Below are 20,957 nucleotides of genomic sequence, written 5' to 3' on the forward strand. Positions count from 1 at the left end.
TTTAAAATTGCACAAGGTACATTAATATATTCGTAAAATTAAAAAACTATATATATAGGCATTGCTACGTTTAGAATTTTTTAATAAATGAAAAGTTTGTCGTCGAAAAGTGGGCGATGAGTCAATTAAGTTTGACAATCTGTGATCTAAATCAAACTGACGGCTCGCAACCAATTCATGTTATTAAAATAAATTTAAGAAAAAATAGAAAAAAAGGGTACCGAAGGCACTTCTTTTGTTACGGATGGATGATGGTGGGAGCTAATAAAGGTCCCTTTTTGGTGACACTTTTTTTTGCTCCCAACAACAAAATATATTTTGGCTTCCGAAATGTTTGCAAAAGAAAAAATGGCTCGCGGACCAAGAAATGTTGGACAGCTGGTCTAAATCATAGATTCTCAAACATGACTCATCGCCCACTTTTCAGTGGCAATTTTTCACTACACAACATATAACACGTAGTAATGGTCATATATGTTATAATTTCACCAAAACATTCATGCAATTTTATAATTTCGTATACAACTATACAAATAACATTCATTACGTACATTATTTTATGAACAAATAACTTTTTTCACTTTATCCATTGCCCTCCATGGTCTAAATTAAGATTTCCAGGTATCGAAAGCTAAATTATAACCAAACATTAGCTTGTATCATATGTAATAACAATCTAGATCAGGCAACGTCAAACTTAATAAGCATGAAAGTTACATACTAAACAGTTTAAAATATATTATATACTGACGAAATGTTACAAGTTATTTGTCGTTTAGGTAAAACATGTTTGTTTTTTTTTTATTAAAAAATAAATTTTACGAAATTTCTTGAAAACTTTTATCAGCATGATAGACATGAGATTGAATCCCTTACAAACCTTAAGTCTGTTTCAATATGTGTTGCATAATAAAATAAATAAAATTGAATATCGTGATGAATAATTAAAGTAAAAACGAGTACTTCTTAGTAGTGGTTGTTTGTGTTTACCTCTTTGTAGCGCATTGGGTTAACGCATGTCATATTCCAACGTAAGGTTTAAAATAAACGGAGGATGTTTGACACGTATGACGTAATAAAATGTCCTATTACACTTAAAAACATCTTAATAAATCGGCACGTGGAGGAGTTAGCCATAAATTTTTGTACCAACTAACAGCTCTTTGATCTTTGAAAAAATACTTCTATCTAACAATCCGCAATCTTACATTACCCTACTAAATAACTACTACATAACACTGACCAACATTTTTCAACTCAATTTTTGTAACAATACCTGATCTTATTAATGCATTATGCAGAGATAAATTAAAATTTTTGTAACAATACCTGATCTTATTAATGCATTATGCAGAGATAAATTAAAATTCGAAACAAAAAATCTAACACGTAAGATTTTTCAGTTAAAGATAGGTATATATATATATATTTTATAAATACATTTATATGTATAGCCCATCCAAGATGTTAGCGCTCATCATCGTTGTGTTGGAAATAAGGGTGCGTGTACGTATGCATGCATACATACATAGTTTTCCGCGAATTTGTTTACACCGATAGGAGAACGTTACAAATACTAAATCAGGGCTGTTTTAAGGGTAGGGTGACCATACGTTGGAAATTGAATTAAAAATTATAATGTGTTATATTTTTATTATAAATTATTGTCATGTTGTGGTATTTTGTAATCAATAAAATTCCTGTAATATTTTATTGGTATTTTAAAAAATATTATATTGAACAGATATTCAACCTGGAGAGTGATACCAAAACTGCTCTCATGTTTTTGAGTTAAAAATGTATATAAATAAACAAAAAAAGTAAGAAAGTGATATTTTACACTTTCCTCAGCAAATTAAATTAAAAAAGTAAAAATTAGTTGCATTTGTAATTTCACATGGCCACCCTATTATATCCTCTCACCAATTATATGACCATGAGCGTTCATATCTTGGACGGACTGTATATGTAAGTTATAATTTTTCATTTTTGCATCAATCATGCAACATTATTTGTGTTTGTAACACTTTTACATTGGCAACACTGCTGTCAACTAACAGATACCTCGTAGTCGATTGTAAATTTTAATGAGAAGGTGCACTTAAAAATCATCAAAATAATACGTAAAATCAGTAAAAATATTGTATATATACATATGTGAAACATACATATCTGTCAAACAGAGAAATAATATATCTTCAAAGATTAAAACTACATATTTTCAATAATTCGGGTGCCATATTGTAGATCAAAACAAATCATGGGCTCCTCATGTTTTCTGCACATCTTGTAAGGTAAAACTAACTAGAAAAAGGAATAACGATGTCATTTGGTGTTCCAATGGTGTGGAGGGAACCAAGAGATAATGTAACAAATTGTTACATCTGCCTTACTGACGTCACAGGATTCTCAAGTAAAAATAAACATTGCATTTCGTATCCATATTTCATCTGCGTTAAGACCAGTTTTGCGTATTTCTGATATACCAGTGCCTACTCCACCATCCAATATAGAAGATCGTTATTTTTCATGAAGAACCTATTGCTTCTAGCTCGAGGAAACTGTCATCATCATCGAGCAATGAAAGAACGACGAAAAGAAACCAAATTTAATTTAACATAGTGAGCTTAATTTATCAAAACAACAAGCTGAATTTCTCGGCTCACGACTAAGACAATAAAATTAACTTTCAATAGAAACTAGGATTTAATATTTTAGAAAAATAAATAAAACCTAACTGTTTATTTCGATATGATGGATGGCGTTTGTTATTGCAAATTATGATCCAGGTGATTTGGCGTATGTTCATAGATTCATTTAAAAGCAGTTTTGCTCCACAAGTTATAATAAAAAACCATCGATTTCAATAGCTTATGTGGTCAATATGAAAAACCTATGACAGTATGTCTCTTCTGATGAATTTGCTGAAATACAATGATTTCCAATGGAATATTTTAAAGTTATTGTCTTTCTGCTAGATTTGCAAGGAGGATTTGCGAAGTATTGCTGCTCCTTGTGTTTATGGGATAGTTGAGCAACACATGAACATTATAAAAGAATAACATGGCCCCAGAGAACAGAATTTGTGCCTGGAAAAGACAATATTAAATTTAAGCCACTTGTAAATTCAGAGAAAGTTTCTTACCACCTATATACATAAAGTTTGGTCTCATGAAAAATGATGTGAAAACGTTAGACAAAAATGGCACTAGTTTTCAATATATTATGACAAAAATTTCAGAAGCAAAGTTGAAAGAATGTATTTTTGTTGGGCCATAAATATGCAAAATATTATAGGACAAGGAGTTCGAAAACCACCTGGCTAGTGTTCAGTTAGCTGCCTGGAAGTCATTCAGAGCTGTAGTGGAAGTACATCATGGTCACCATAGAGACTTTGAATATGTATGAAAAACTTAGTCTAAATCAATCATAAAAATCAGTATAACCAAAGGGCTGGAAGTCATTCAGAGCTGTAGTGGAAGTACATCATGGTCACCATAGAGACTTTGAATATGTATGAAAAACTTAGTCTAAATCAATCATAAAAATCAGTATAACCAAAGGGTGTCATTAATCCTGCTAATTAAAAATATGTATTTATTCTAATCATTAAAAAATCATATTCATAACAAAAATCTGAAAATTGTATGCACAATAAGCTCGTAAGGGGAACAAGACGAAAGGTGTGTATGGTGTTTTATTTGATGTGGTAAAATTCTGAACTACACTGTAATTTTGAAGATATAATTGACGTGCGCTCTAGAAGGGCGTTGAACCGAATAAGGAGAGCTGGAGAGCGCTGGAAGCTTCTGGAAAATCGCTATCGATATGCGTATACATGAGCATGGCGAAGGTAAGAATGCAAATATTTATCGTCATGCAAATTCTTGATGTATTGTCTTTCATTTGACCGATATAATACGTTATGTATGGCAAAATAAGTTAAAGCTACACGTAATCTAGACACAGGTATATTGAATCAACGATTATTCTCAAAGCATTGGCGTTAATATAATACAAAATAACGTTACACATATTTACGAAATACTCTGTCGCTTAGTCATAAGGTCATGCATTACACATGATATAATTTCATTTGTTATTTGTTCGGTAGGCAGTGTTTGTCTGACCCGCATTGACCTGAGAATCATATGCTTATCGTTTAAGTGCAAAGTTAGACAAATTTGCACGAAATCATCAAGGATAAAATTGATAACTTATGTTATTATTCGTTAAGGATTCGCAATTTAATGAATGTATAATATACAAGAATTTCTTTCACTCTGAAGAAGCATAATCGATGTTTTATCATCGTCATAATCTTGACCTTGAAAAGCAGTTTTTTTCGCTCGAGCAGTTAAACGAAATATTTGTTTACGAATTGACGCCAAATTGATTCAGCCAGTACAACTAATATCAACTAATCCAGCGATCATCACACATGCCCGTTATGGGCCAAATTGCATACGTCACAATTGCAATGACAGAAGTGAAACTAGTGTTTATTTTTACCTATATTTTATGAAATCGCGAAATTAACATAAACGTGCATCAGTTGCACTTGTGGCGTAATATTTATTTCACGGTAAAAAGACATAATAAGTAAAATATACATAAATATCACATTGTCTGGCCAATCGAACATATACTCTATTTGTGTTAACGCAGTCAGTTCGAGAGCTATCCATTTCATCATTATTCATAATTGAGAAAGAGATGGCAAGTTTGGGTTTACGCCTCTACTGTTAGCTCTAAAGCACACAATACGGATATAAGTTCGATATACTTATCGTTACTCCTGTTTATATTTTGAACAAATTTATATAAATTTAAATCATTACTATATTTTTTATATTTATCAATCAGTCGGAGTAATGATAAATACATATGTATATCGAACGTATCGTGTGCTTTAGAGCTAATAGAGGCGTAAAGCGAAACTTGTCATCTCTTTCTTAAATGTGAATAATGATTAAATGTATAGCTCTCGAACTGACTGTGTTAACGCAAATATAATATTTTATAAACCTTTTATTTACAGAGCAATTTATGACAAAACCTCCCTCATTTCTTCGCGCTGCGTGGCAACATAAACATTATTTATAGCTAAAGTCGGTTCCTAACTCCAATGTGTAATATGAATCAGGTTTAGCTCCTGATTCGTATTGCCTGCATTACATTAGTGATAAATTTACCGCAAGCCATTTTTTTATTTATCTCGTCATATTAATATATATAGCGGCGCGTTTTATAGAAGCTTTATTACGCTCATACGCGCCGCACGAGTATACAAATAATAATTTATAACAACACAGACCGCTAATTCGATGCAAAAACACAGCAACAAAGCTGAAAAACGCGCGGTGCCAAATTAAAATCCGCCGATTGGATACGATTACAAGCCAACTAGGCTATTCGTTCCGACCGTTGACTTGCGGCTGACTTCTCACGCACGAAACTGAAACACACATACACGCGTATACACGCCAGGCAATAGCTTATTGACACGCCGATTTACAATAATAATAAAGCGTACATTGCTTGCTATACATACACACATAAGTGGATGAGTATCGATCCGCGGATCGATCCGACGTGAAAATATGCCGCAGAGCCGCGATGATGGTAACGCTTGTTTTGATGTTATTGTGCTTTAAACCGAGTTTCCTGTCAATATTGTAAGGCACACGCACGAATATTCGCCAGTTGGGCGCGATAAGGAAAATAGTACATCGAGAGAAAACACGCGCGTTCGTAAATTTTCAATAATGCAAACGTGCAGCTCGTTATCTGCGCGACCGCGGGGGGAAATGTGCGTTGTGAAGCGCGCGAGATAGCAGAGGTTCAAAAGCGAAATTCGCAAGTCACGCGGCGCTAGCCGATTTAGCGCCGCTGGTGAAAGGGCTACTGTCAGAGGTTAGACTTTTTTCCACCTCGTGGGCCAAATTAACTATTTTGTACTGTTTTTAAGATACATTTAGTGTCGCATATGTCTGCAATCATAGATCCTTTACAATTATCCATAACAATTCACTGACGGTAAGAACTATTCTGACGATATGGAATGGTAGTTTAAAAAAACTTGGTAAGGCAACTTAATTCAATCTACCTTGTTGAACCTAACATTATACAATGAATTTATACACAAAAAGTTATCTAACAAAGTTCAAGTTGACGTGGTATATTTAATTTGAAATAAAAACCATTTGACAAAAATCTGGGAATTTCTGATAGTGTGTTAACCCCCTTTGGATGCTACCGTGTTTTTAAAATATCTTCTTTTTCACATATTCATCAGATCTTTCAATATATTATTTTAATTAAATTAATTCAAAGCCATTTCGTGTCATTGTCATAAGAACAGGGTAGCAACTTCATAAATTAATTTAGTTTTTCGAGCATCACGTCATCAACAGCGATTATTGTTGGCATTTATTTTATATAATGACAAACAACAATTTATCGTTGTTTAGCATTTAAAGAATTAATTTGGTTTTAAATTTAAATTGTCAGAATTTAAATCAACTTTGTTCAGTCAGAATTTTATTCAGGGTCAGAATAAAAATATAGGACCATCAGAATTAAAATATTAAATGCTCATAATTATATTTTTTAGGGTTGAAATAAAAATATAACAACCATCAGAAATAAAATAGGACGATCACACGAATTAAAAAAATATTATAGCATTTAACCCTTTGGATGCCGGGCATTTTTGGAAAAATGTTCCAGAACTGCCGGGACTTTTTATTAAATAATTAAAAAGTCAAAATGTGTATTTTAGTTTGTAAACATACGGTCGCACGTGCGACGCTGTCTGCAGCGAACTTGACCTAATTAATGATGAATATGCGATTGTGTGTTATTTTAGTTCGTATTTACGCTGTAATAAGAGTCATTATCGCATGACGTATTAAAAATTACGAGATGTGAGCGGCGGCGCTCCGACAGGAATCGATAACAATGGTATATAATATGTTATTTATTTTTAAAATGTAAATAAAACTTTTCGTAAATTAATAAAATATGATATTTTTAAATAATGGTTCAAGTAAAAATACCCTACAGACGGTTAAATTTATATATATATATATATATATATATATATATATATATATATATATATATATATATTTATATATATATATATATATATATATATATATATATATATATATATATATATATATATATATATATAAATATATATATATATATATATATATATATATAAATATATATATATATATATATATATATATATATATATATATATATATATATATATATTATATATATATATATATGTATATATATATATATATATATATATATATACATATACATCTATATATATATACATATATATATATATATATATAAATATATATATATATATATATATATATATATATATATATATACATATACAGTAAGTTCTCGACTTACGCGGTTAATTCGTTCCAGAAAAATTCGCGTAAGTCGAAAATCGCGTAAGTCGAAAATCGCGTAAGTAGAGGAATACTCATCCGATATGTATTAAATATTAATACATTCCCCCAATCATTCGAACGATACTTAAAAAAACTAAATGCCGTCTTCTTGTATGTATACATTAGGTTAAAATGAAAATAAAAGCAATATAAAAATTTATTCTATGTGTAAAATGTCTACATACATTATAATCTTAACTTTTTTTACAAAATAAAATGAGAAACATAAAAATAATATTTATACATACATATTCATTAAAATATCATGTCATAATGTCTATACTATTCCATTTCAATATCTTTATGTGTTGGATTTCTTTTATCTAATAAGAAATCGTACTTATCCAGTGAAGATTGTACACTAGATCTTTTTTTCTCATAATAGATATTTTTATAACAGGAAATAGCGTCCTGAACTGCTTTATTGGCTTTCTCAAACCGATCAATGTCGGGATCTTGTGCTTTTAATCCAGCCATTCCTTGGTCTATCAAATTGAGGCATTCTTTCATTTTTTGTACTCAAATTCTTTTGTTTCTTTGACCTCCTCCTCCGAATCACCGCCGTTGTTTCTATATTCTTCAAGTTCTATTAAATCTTCATTGTTTAATTCCACTCTATGATTTTCTAACAATTCAATCAAATCATTTTCATTTAGATTTAAATTTAATTGGTTTGTCATTTCAACAAGATCATTAATTATGTTATCTTCCTGCATGGGGTCTTCAACAACTTCAAAAAATTGAGGAGTAAGCTTCTTCCAAACGTTTTTCATGGTAGACTTTACAATTTCATTCCAGGCAACACCAATATTTTTAACAGCTTCATAAATATTGTGTTCTTTCAAAAACTGTGTCAGTGATATACTGTTTGCCCTTCAGTTACCTTTATGGCATTTCTAAAAATTGTCCTTAAGTAATATTTTTTAAAGCTTTGTATTATACCTTGATCCATAGGTTGTATAATATTATAGAGGTCGTATTTGGGGGCAAAAATGCTATTTTGATATGTTCGTGATCACACGGTGCATTATCAACCAGGAACCAGGATATTATAACAAATTTTAAATTTTCGAAATTTTTAACCGCGTAACTACGAATCCGCGTAAGTAGAAACCGCGTAACTCGAGAACCTACTGTATACATATATACATATATACATATTTATATATATATATATATATATATATATATATATATATATATATACATAAATATATATATATATATATATATATATATATATATATATATATATATATATATATATATATATATATACATACATACATACATACACATATACATATATATAAATATATATATATATATATATATATATATATATATATATATATACATACATACATACACATATACATATATATAAATATATATATATATATATATATATATATATATATATATATATATATATATATATATATATATATATATATATATATATATATATATATATATATATAAATAAAAATAATAATGAAATTTAAAAAAAAATAATGATTATAATATAGTTATAACATATATTTGAAAAAATGTTATATACCCCTTAAGCAATTACCCTACAGACGGTTGAAAATGTATTGGATACTTCGATTTCGGAGCCGTCGGATCCGGCAGTTCTCGCTAGTGTAGCCAAAGCCGATATATCGGATTTCGGTAGCCAAAGGGTTAAAAATATAAATAAGCAATAAATTATTTATTTTACAAATATCTTGCTCGCACTAAAACTGTTGGACAAGTTAAGACGCGAGCGAGTATTGGTCAGAACATTGAACACCACATGAATAACTCTCAGAGAATCTATTTAATTGTACGTAAGGCGCAAAGGTATTCAGAGCGAAGAACAAAGCGGGAATAAAGACAGAGCGGCGGCGGAGAGGACAGTTGGGTTGTTATGGTGACAATGTTGCGAGCCCAGCCAAACAAATTGGCTCTAAAACACATTGATAATGATAATGAATAATGAAAATGACAGATCGACCAGTTGTATCAATCTTTAACGTTACAGCAATAACAGCACTATATAATTTAAATTTTATTGTGCCCGCTTATATTCTGACCTTTTAATAATATACAAATTCTGATTATTTTTCTGCAAGTAGTGAAGCGCCACAGAGTTCTCACCTAAGCCCTATTTTATTTTATTGAAACCAAATTACACGTCGTCAGCATGAAGTGAATATTGTACAATCTAACATAACGTGTTAATAATATGTATTCAAATGGCATTATATGTAAAAAACTTATTATTTAATATATTTTTTTTGCTCTAGAGGAGATGAAAGTAATACAATATTTCTGTATCATTTAATGAAATATTTTTCTATGTGTAACATCATTTAGAAGTATGATCATATAAGATTATTTTGTATTATGACACGCTTTTCAGCAAAAATAGAATATCATACATGTCTACAAATTAAAAACATTGAAAACCAATGAGGTGACATTTATGTGACTCTTAAAATACCACATGGCAAACTGTCAGTATGACGTTTAATAACACTTAAGGATTTTTTTTAGTAGGCGCTGGAGGATTCGAATGAAAAACATATGTTTTGCTTAGTAGATTTTAGCTTTATCTCTAGAACGTTGCAAATATTCAGTGTGTTTACTTTGCACCGTGCTCGGCCAAATTCGAGCGATATCGGATCAAAACACAAGCAGTAAAGTAGTATTACAGTGGTCACAGTAAGCACGTATAAGTCAATGGTTTTCTTTTGATATTCTTTCATTAAATGCTTTTTACAAAAGAGGAACAATTTCTAGTAAGAGCAATTTTCGCGGAATTCTTTGAACTTTCGAAACAATTCCGACGCAATTCGTTGAAAGAAAATATTTTAGAATATGCAACTAGCATGTGGATCAAATTTAGTTTCTACTAACGCATTGCATAACTGCGTATTGAATAAATAATGACCGATCAAAGAGAACACACGTGTATCAATTCCTTCACATATGCGTAAAAGTCAATGAAAAGATAAATAGCTAGGTATATTTACTTAGTAAAAAATGCGTGTTGAAATGGCTAATTAAACGGAATAGCATAGTCTAAAGCGCTAAACTGATAATGCAGAGGGCGCTGGTTCAATCCCTGAAGCAGACTCGTATTTTTATTTATAAAAATGCGCTATTGTTAAAAATTGGCCTTACTTGTATTAAATGGCATATAATTAATATTGGGGGTACATGGAAGTAATGACGTTTTTATCAATAAAACTCAGCTAACATTTTTCGGAATTTTAGATTTTTTTCTGTATAATATACATCGTTTTATATAACCTTCTTCTTGTGAAGTGCTATTAAGTTTAGAATGAAAATAATCAAGAAGAGCCGATTTCACTTATTCTAGTTAATTGAACATGTTTCATAAACAAATAGTTCCATTGAAAGAAACAAGTAGTAGTCAGAAGAAGCCAAGCCCAGTGAATACGGGGGGGTTGCAATATAACAAGGATAATTTAAATGTGCAATATATAAAATAATTGTTCCATAAAACGAATTGTTTGTGCATTATTGTTTGACTGATTAGGTGCGAGCGAACATTAGTCAGAACAGTGAACATTTTATGAATAACTGTGCAACGAATCCTTTTTCGAAGAAAAAATCGGAAGATTACATAAATGCACAAACGATTCGTTTTATGGAACATAGTACTAATTTTAATGCACATATCTCAAAATAATTCCCTGTTTAATTCCCAGCCAAGGAGACAGGTTTTATCCTGAGTCAATATAACATAATGTTATGTTGGAGATTATTTTTTTGTCTAGTCACTTGAGATCGTCTCTTTTTACTCAATTGAGTTAAATGTTTACTATACAGTTATGCCATCACTGTTTTACATTGTTTTAACACTTTAAAATAAATAATTCCTTTGGAATCTTATCATACATAAAAAATCATTTATAGGTTGCAGTCCGGATTTAATAGTTGGAATCGCCCTTTCTGAGTGAGATAGCCATTGTTTTTCTTAAATTTTATAGAAATGTGTGTAATTGGTATTTTTCACAAAATAGTACGTGTTAATACTTTCAGCGCGTATGACTATGTATTTTATCCCCCAAGCTATGTGGTCCACTTCAAGGCTCATCCATAAAATGAATACCAGAATATTTTTTTAAACTATCTCGGGCATTGTCTAACATCCCATAAATTGCACAACAATTTTTTGCAGCAGCTGTTACATTTCTTTTCGTATGAACTTCATAAAATATTCAGTTCTGTATCATTATTTTTGAAGGACAGATTTCTCCTATTATTTTCTGATTAGGTAAAAGTGTATTTTTTGTCATTAAACGGAGGCCACAACTCAACATCTCTGAAATACGTGCTTACTATTTAACTATTTTCAAAAACTGAATGTTAAATAGATATCACTGATTTAAGTCTGGTCTTTCACCACTTGTTAGTGTTGATTGTGCTTACTCCAGTTGTAACACATTTGGCTCAGGCCAGTCTAATTACAACTGAAGATTAAAAAAAATATGCAATGAAAAGAAAGAGAAAAATTCGTCCGTGGAATTTTGGACCAAGAAAGCAAAATATCGAAACATAGTGACCTTCTTTAAGATGTGTTGACGTCAAATGTTGCGGATTCTATGGACCGCACTACGCACTAACAACTCAATTATTTAAACTTCAAAAGTCAAAAAGAGTGGCCCTGGGCAATTCCTATAAAAAAACTTGCATATGAGAATAAACCAACCAAACCAAGGATACGGTTTTATCCTTTGCTGCAAAAACAACATGGACATTCAAAAATCTACATCGCAATTGATATATAATGATATATTATAAAACATAGAGCAACATATTTACAACATGACACATTCATACACGTTCTATCATTTAACTCGAATATATATACAGTTAATTTTAAATTAAATTACGCATTTGTTAATACCTAAGTCGGAAAAATATATTGGTATAAACTATAAAGTATAAACATGTAATGTTTAACATTCTGCTTTTCAGATAATTCACTATTACATACTGTACTTAGAAAAACATGTATTGAATGTCATAGGCAGCAATTGTTCCAGATAAAATACCAAAAATGACGTGTGTCAGTAACATAAAAATTATACGAGGGAGAGATTTTAACAAGGCGTGTATATAACAAAGTTTTGGTATGTCAGCGGTTTTGTGGTCTAAAACGCTACCACTCAGTCCAAATTACAATCTCGTTTCTTATTATATTTGAAGGGATAGATGTAAGATGTATTCTTTGCTATTAGCACGCAGTGAACGCCCACAAACGCGTCATTGTCATAAATCTCATAAAACTTGGTTCAGTCGCTACTACTTGTTGCTACTCTTTTTCAAGCTTCAGTTTATTACTACTTCAAAACTGATTTTCCCAACATGATTGAGGCGAACAAAACGGAAGTGGCTACAGCAATGATGAGTATTTATAAGGCGACTGAATTGCCACACTAAGATACTTTCAACCAATTGGTAGCTACGAATTATTACGATCAACAGGCGTTTGTTGAAAAAATGATAACAAAGCGTGTCCGATAATTAGCAGCAATGATTAAGTGGCGAATAGTAGCGACGAAAGTTACGTCGTATATAAATGTATATGTTACGCCGAATCTATGAAATTGCCTGTTGCGTGAAATGAGCAAAAATTTGCCTAATTTATGAAAAGTGCGAAAAAGTAAATTAGTCAAATTATATGCATGCATTAATAAGCCAATGTTTTTTGAACTAAGTCAAATGTCATTTTCGGCAGTTGCGATACGTCACGTTTAATGAGAGGTTAAAATTTGTTGTTCCTGTGAAGTATATGAATAGTACTGCCGTTAAAATAGTGGTCCTTATCTGTTTATGTAATTGATGCCGAGAGTTTGGGAGACATATTGTAATTTAATGAAATAAAATAATATTGACTATAAAGTTTTTCATGTAACCGTTGGTCAGAACAGTGAACACCCCATGTAACGAATCATGGAATGCTCACTGTTAATAAAATTTGTATGTTATATTTATAGTTCTATACTTTTTTGTCATTCTAAATGAAGATAAACATCACTGTAGTTAATGATTAATTTATTTTTATATAATGAAATGATATTTAGCCTAGTTATGAAAAACCCCACCAGTGCGCTACTGTCTACTTTACGCATTTCACGAAATAAATGAAACAATTCCTACCCAATACATGCATTCTCCAGATAATTTGCCTAATTCATGAATGAAGCAACGGGCTTGCATTTTCCATGAATTATGCAATTTTTTGCCTATTTCACGTAATAAGCAATTCATGGACTCATACAATAAAAATTGTGCAGTCTATTACATGTTTCCGATTGAGAACAAGGCACAGTTGTGCTTTTCATAGATTTATCTAATACTTCAGTTCTGGCAAACGGTACTTTTAATAATACGCGCCAGTAATATGTGGCATCCAAATATGTATTTTTCTGGAATATGTAGGTCGTGTAAATTTTTTAGCGGTTAGCTTCTAATTTACGCGCCAATGCGACTTGAAAAAATCATAACCCAGCATACATTGCAGATTTCGTGGGAAATAATTTGTATTCCCTTGTATAGATACCCTCTTTCTCTATCACGAGGGAGTTGGTTGCATTGTTTGGCAACTGAGCGAAAGATGCACATTCGAGGAAACTGCGCACAAAGTAATTATAGAAAATCCTCCATTTCTTTAATTGATCAAAATAGCGGAGAACAAATCACAACATCTTGAAAGCTTAACTGTAAATATTTTTTATACGCTGATGGAATCTTTAGTGATGAAGCACTTAGCTACCATATAGTATAAGAACTAGAAATTTTGCAGCAATAAGACATCGGATATCGGATCATCGGATAATGTGATCCGGCTTTAATATTGCTAACCATTCAAGGTGCGCAGATTTGTCGCATCGTGGTGACGCATTCGGCAGTCGCGTAAACAACTGCCAATATGCATACTGCACTTTTGCCCTGGCCACAATATGTAACAGCTGGAGATCGCGACTCCATCGTAACTATTCGTTGACGCGCAGCGTGTCGTCACTGACAACCGATGCGGCAGTGGTTAAAATTCGAGACTAGATCGGGAACCGATCGTGTCGCACACACAATACTACGTTTAAGCAGCCGCGGCTATAATTAGACTATACTGTAACCCAAGCATGTCAAACTCATTTTGGCTCATGGACCGCATGAGCAATTTCGCACTATGGATGGGACCGCATGGGTAATTGCGACTTGAAAAAAAGCGTAAGGTGAGACGCGAGATATAACGTTTGTTACCTACTTCCTCCTACCTAGCATGACGTCGTGTCGGTCAACGTTTTTTAAGCGTGTGTAAGAACTTGATTAAGTTATTAATTAATATTCAGTTTATATTTATGACATAACCTTGACACAAAGTATTAGCAGATAAATTCATATAAACAACAAGCTGAGTAAGCATGCCGATACACATAGTGCGACTAATGTCCGTGAAAGTAGAATTCCAAAACATAAAACTAAATTTAACAGGAGATTGACGTAAAATTGCTTTATGTAAACACTACACATACATTTGGTACATTTAAAATGACATACTTTTCATTTAGTTCCAAATACTATCTATAAATATCGATATTAGTAAACATAATCCTGAAAATTTTAGGATTGTTTTTTTTTTATCAAGAATACACCTGCACTTGTCACGTGCAGGATCGCTGGAGAGCTACAGGTAATAAATAACATTTAATTGTAAAAACGCAACTATAACGTGTTAATTTACATTAATTTGTAAAAAAGCTCATTAGTAATAAAAAATATTTCGGGCCTATAATTAAAAAAAATTACATTATGATTTGTCAATCTTAAAATATTTTGAACTCTTTTGTAAATCTAAAGATTAAAATTAAATGTCTTACACATATTAAATTGTATTGGTCATTTTGATTTATCAAAAACAATCAAATACATATTCGATACACCTGCACTTGTCACGTGCAGGATCGCCGGATGGTCACAGCTAATAAATATCATTCATTTATGAATAACACAATTATAATAACGTCAAATTTAATAATAAAATTAATTTAGAGAACGAAAAACATTAATCATAAAAGATAACTTCCTTGTGATAATAAATAACATTCAATTTATTTATGAATTGTTGATTTTTGCATTACGATTTGTCAATCGTATAAATAATATTTTGAAACAAATTTTGTATCTTAAGATTAAAAAAAAATATATTACATACAATAAATTGTATTAGTCATTTTGATTATTTTTGTTATTTAGTATAATTATACTATACAAATATAAAATATAAATTCTCAAATTTTTTTACTCCCGGGATAGTCAAATTGTAGTCCCTATATCCCGGGATAGTGGTTTTGGCTCGGGATAGGAATCACCAATTCATTATAAATAATTATAATTCCGATCGATCCTTTAGTCAAACTCTTAGTTAAAGTCATGTACTTTGTGCTAATATAAGTTAATTTGATCATCAGAGTACGGATTATTTATTTATATGAATAACAAAAAGTTATTCATATAAATAAATAATACGGAAGAGTAGTGAAAAATATTTTACACTATATTTTGATAGATTTTTATCATTATGTTTTAAAGAATTGAACGAATTATCTGCCATTAACAGATTTTCATTAAAATGTCGAATAATTAAGACAGAAAAATAAAACATATGTAATTTTACAAAACGTATTTCAGTTAACGAATTCGCAACACTTCTTTTTGAATTTGTCGCATTATAACACATAATTTAGTCTACTGTAATATGCATTATGCAATACATAAATACCATGGTAATGCATAACTTCATAAGCCGTCAGTAAATTGACTGTTTTTAAATTCGACACTGTTTTAATTATTAAAATTTATAAATAAACACATAGAACAATATTGGCGTAAAATACGGTAATTTCAATGTCGGTTATCTGCTGTGACCTTTACTTGCAGAATAGATAAAAGTAACACAACAAACCGTCTCTAATCGTTTGCATAATATGAGAAAAAACGAAAAGCTCGAAAGCGGTAAAATTACTAATACTAATTTGTACACATCTTACAAAATAAATACAATAAAGAAATAGTGAAAGTAAAATAGTACTTCTTCGTTGTATTTAAGATTATTTATAGAAAAACAGGAAAGAGAATTGCGGAAGACTATTTAGCTGGCTTCAACAGAAAGCACAATATTTTTAACGACAGGTATAGCCGGCACAAAAAAATATAAATAGATTATCTGATTCACACATGAACGACGCCCTCGTGTTTTTAGTTTAAAATAGCCGGTCTCGTTGTTTCTTCGGAAAGAAAAAAGTTCAACCCTGCTCGAATGGGGTTGTGTAAGCCGGCGTTTAGAACTTATTGTGTACAATATGAATTCATTTCGGAATCCACGTGGCAGTAAAACGTTGCTTAAAATGTGACATTAAATCGGGGGGTAAAAATACATATTTTTTTCAAACTCCGAAGCAAACAATGAAACAAGAGTCCAAACTAGTTTTTATTGGAGTTCTATTTTTGTTGATCGAGTTGTAAGGATGAACTCGATATTAACGTAACAAGTTATCGGATATTTTACGTTCTATAATCAGCGGGAAGCTTGTAATTCCCGAGATTAACGGCGAATAACTACGCACGAATCGTATCACATTTACTAAAACGCAAATGTTACTGCGATGAAAGTTTTTCATATTTCACCGATTGCGAAATGTATCTCAGTTCGCCTTTGTTATTTTAACCGTTATTCTATGTTCACTTCCGCGGTGTTGTATAGGTATTTATATATAAAAAAAACTACAGTTCCATCAATATCACGCAGTGACCTAAATTTAGGGTTTCAGATTTGAACTGGAATTCAAAACATACAATCTACTAAATACTAGCGTTTTGTGAGAATTTATAAGATCCACGCATCAAACTGCCGGAACTAGACGACTCCGTATAATTTGACCGATCAATATCCACATGCTAGCAGCTACTACGTCGTCTAACACGAAAGCACTCATCGGCTTTTACATTAAATTTATCTAGAAAATCAAGCAAATAGGACAGACACGATTTAAAGAATGATTACATAAGATTTTCACCACAAAATTATAATTTTTTAAATCGAAGCATATTGTCGTGAGAAAAATGACAAAGCTATGCAACGTAATATTTACTTCTATTTAAACGGTACCGGGATTGCACGATTCGGGTTTAACGAGGTCGTAAAATGAGCTTCGTTTTATACGTTTAGTTATGGTGTAGCGTTTAACGGGTTATCAAAAAGTATGAAGAATTAATAAAAAAATATGAAATACATTTTAAAATATATTATAATTAATCTATTTTGAGGATAATGTTTATTTTAAATATCATTTTCAATTTGATGTATTTTCTAGCGTTTTAGTGCTCAACGCGAATATACGGCGCTTGTAAGGTCAAGGGCCTGATGCGAGAAAGCTTACCACCATCGTTTGGATAATAACGGCCCTAGCACTCGGGAGACATCAAAATCGAGTGGAGCAAACCGTCCACACAAACGCGTCGAGTTTACTGAAATAAAAGTCAGCTACCCCAGAAGTAGTGAAGTCGGCGTTACACACAACGCCGGGATTGAGCGGGGCGGGATAATTTGCGAGCTTCAATCGATTTTATGAGCGTGTGCTCTGGCTAGGCTGCCGGGAAAACGGGTGAATGCAGATTGAACCCACTATTGACCACACAGACACACACAAGAATGTGGTAGATATACAAGTACATATATTTCTTACCGAATAGTCGTTGCAGCGACCAATTTTTCGATTTTTGTCTATTCCCAAGAAAAAAATCTTTTTTTATAACTCGTTTTTACGATAATCAGACAACCAAATATCTAGATACTCAAACTGTTCTGATAACGTTTCAGATAAGATAAAGTGAAAAGGAGTAGATTATTTGACTAGATAAGACTAGACGTGTGCATAAATTGGACAATTGAGTTGATTTGCCTGTGATAAACATATTCATTTTAAAGCCATAAAGAAAGAATGGTAAATATTAACCAAATTTGACACGTGTTAAACGTGACATAATTGATAATTTACCAATTAAACAAGATAAACGAAACCGAGTAGTAAAAAAACATATCTAATGAAACCTAGCAGCATTATAATAAAATTCACAGCTTTAAAATTTTCGATAATCTTATATAGGTGTAAAATTGGAAGATCCAGAAAGGAAACAAAAAGCTATCGTAAAAATTAAGTTTTTATATATTTGTTGGCGTAATATTATCTGGAATAAGCAGCCAAATTATTTGTTATTCAAGGATACCGCGTAAGTCATCGTTGTGAAGGTGAAATTTATATTTGATTTTTCCCTTTATTATATCACTGTCTTTTCACGGTTCTTCGTGAACAGTGTCATTCTAAACGATGATGAATGGTACAAAAATAATAATACTAAAATCTGAGTTGTTACATTTTTATGTTGAGTATGACAGATACTCGAAACCATATCTAACTCTAATCAGCTGGCATCAGATATTTAGCAGTAATTGTCAATATATACGATTACTTAATAAGTGTTATAGAATATTAAGGGCCAACTAAATTCAAGGTTATTGAAATATAATTTTGGTCAATTTTGATCATCCATCGTTTTTCATTTATGACTTTTTAAAAATGGAGCAAATCCAACAAAGTGCAGTGATCAAATACATGCATAAAAAGGCTTTACAGCGAGGTAAGACATGGCAAATACTTAAGAACATCTTGTCCTTCATACACAATGGTCAAAAGGTGAGCAGCTGAATTTAAAAATGAGAGGGAAAGCATTGCAGACGGTCATCGCAGTGAAAGGCCTGCAACTGCTAACGCTAAAGAAAACATCGATTTGATTCACGATACGGTAAAGACAGATTGGCGAATCAAAGTAAAATGTATGTACTTATTTTGCAATTGATTCAAAACATTTTGAGTGATGAGTTAGTGTGTCAAAAATTTATGAGAGATGGATTGACATTAAACCTGCTGCTGCTTTGATATTTTTATGTTCACCATAGTCAGATAGAGTAGGTAGTTAAAAAACAACGGTCAACTAATGGAACAAATCACTATTTATTACCTTTAAAAAAGGTAGTGATTATTTTTTGGGATTTTAAATAAATACATATTAATCTAAGGATCTGTCGGATGTCGCAATGATAAATTTAAAGATACCAGAGTGATGAGTGTAGACTTCACGCGAATGATAAGTGGCTTTAAACAACAAAAGATAGAACTGGTATATTAAAAATTATATAGACACCCAATATTGCACAGTAACCACAAACTTACAAAAGCTATTAATAATTACCAATTACAACACCATAAAACCAAACCCTTGCAAGAAAAAATATGCGCCTGAGACAATACGTTCGACCTCGCTATTGTTCTTCGGACCCTTTGGCCACATGGAGCCGCTCTCTCTCTGATGGGCGTCAATGAATAAGGGTGTTTTTGAAGACAGCGCGATTGATTCGCAATTATCAGCGACTCGTCAAACCAGCAAAGCAATCAGATCATCATGAGAACACTAAAAACAGCAACTACACATGAATGAACGATTGCCACTGGACTTAAAATACATGCATTTTTTAACTTTACTGCCTATATATGTATACATATGTAGTTATCTATATATAAATATTTATATATATTTCTAAAAATAAACTATTACCAGTTTTTCCGTCTTCTATCTTACTGCAAAGTCACACACTTTTGCCTTAAAACATGAAAAATCAAACCACAACAGGACAATACCAACTTTGTAAGGAAAGCGCTCTGAAATTCTATCGAAAGGTGTTGTTCTAGCAAAAAAAAAAGCGCTGTAGCAGTTGTTATCTCCGAACTACAAGAACACCTGAACACATGTAGAAAATTCAAAATCAAACTTTGTACAAGAAGATACAATTCAAGTTTTCTATGTTGACAACATTGTAAATCAGACAGCTGCCAATAGTTACAATAATCAGCTAATTCGTTTAAAAGCGACTCAGAATATAAAAAATACCTTCCCTTATAAATTAAAGAATGATAATTTTACACAAAGACAGCACTCGCCCTTATGTATCCAAGAATACAATAGAAAAAATCAATGGATTTTCTTTGAAACTCCTATCTCACCCAACGCATTCTTCAGACATTCTCAGATATTTGGATCCCTGCAACAGTTTTCAAATGGAAAAAAATATTTTACAAAAACGGATATAAAAAATGACGACAAATAATTTATTGCTACAAAAAATATATTATTTATCGAATCAGATATAAAAATATTGAACGTGTGGGGAACAAGTTGAATATATAATTTAACCACTCAATTAATTAAACACCTTAAAAAACGCAGACTTACAGAACGACCTGATATTTCACGATAACATCTTAAAAGTTCATTTATTTGCCGTTCCATTTTATTGAACCGTTCAACATTCGGATCCATAGCCTC

The 20,957-nt window shown here is 31.5% G+C and overlaps 1 protein-coding gene across 5 annotated transcripts in view; it reads right to left on the reverse strand.

Moving 5' to 3' along the window:
• Tlk (Tousled-like kinase) overlaps positions 1 to 20,957 on the reverse strand; it is a 61,413-nt gene that overhangs the window by 18,170 nt on the left and 22,286 nt on the right. The gene's annotated exons all lie outside the window — the stretch shown is intronic.

This window comes from Plectrocnemia conspersa, unplaced genomic scaffold, assembly GCF_051122295.1.
Source record: "Plectrocnemia conspersa isolate PC_06_02 unplaced genomic scaffold, ASM5112229v1 ptg000003l, whole genome shotgun sequence".
Lineage (NCBI taxonomy): Eukaryota > Metazoa > Arthropoda > Insecta > Trichoptera > Polycentropodidae > Plectrocnemia > Plectrocnemia conspersa.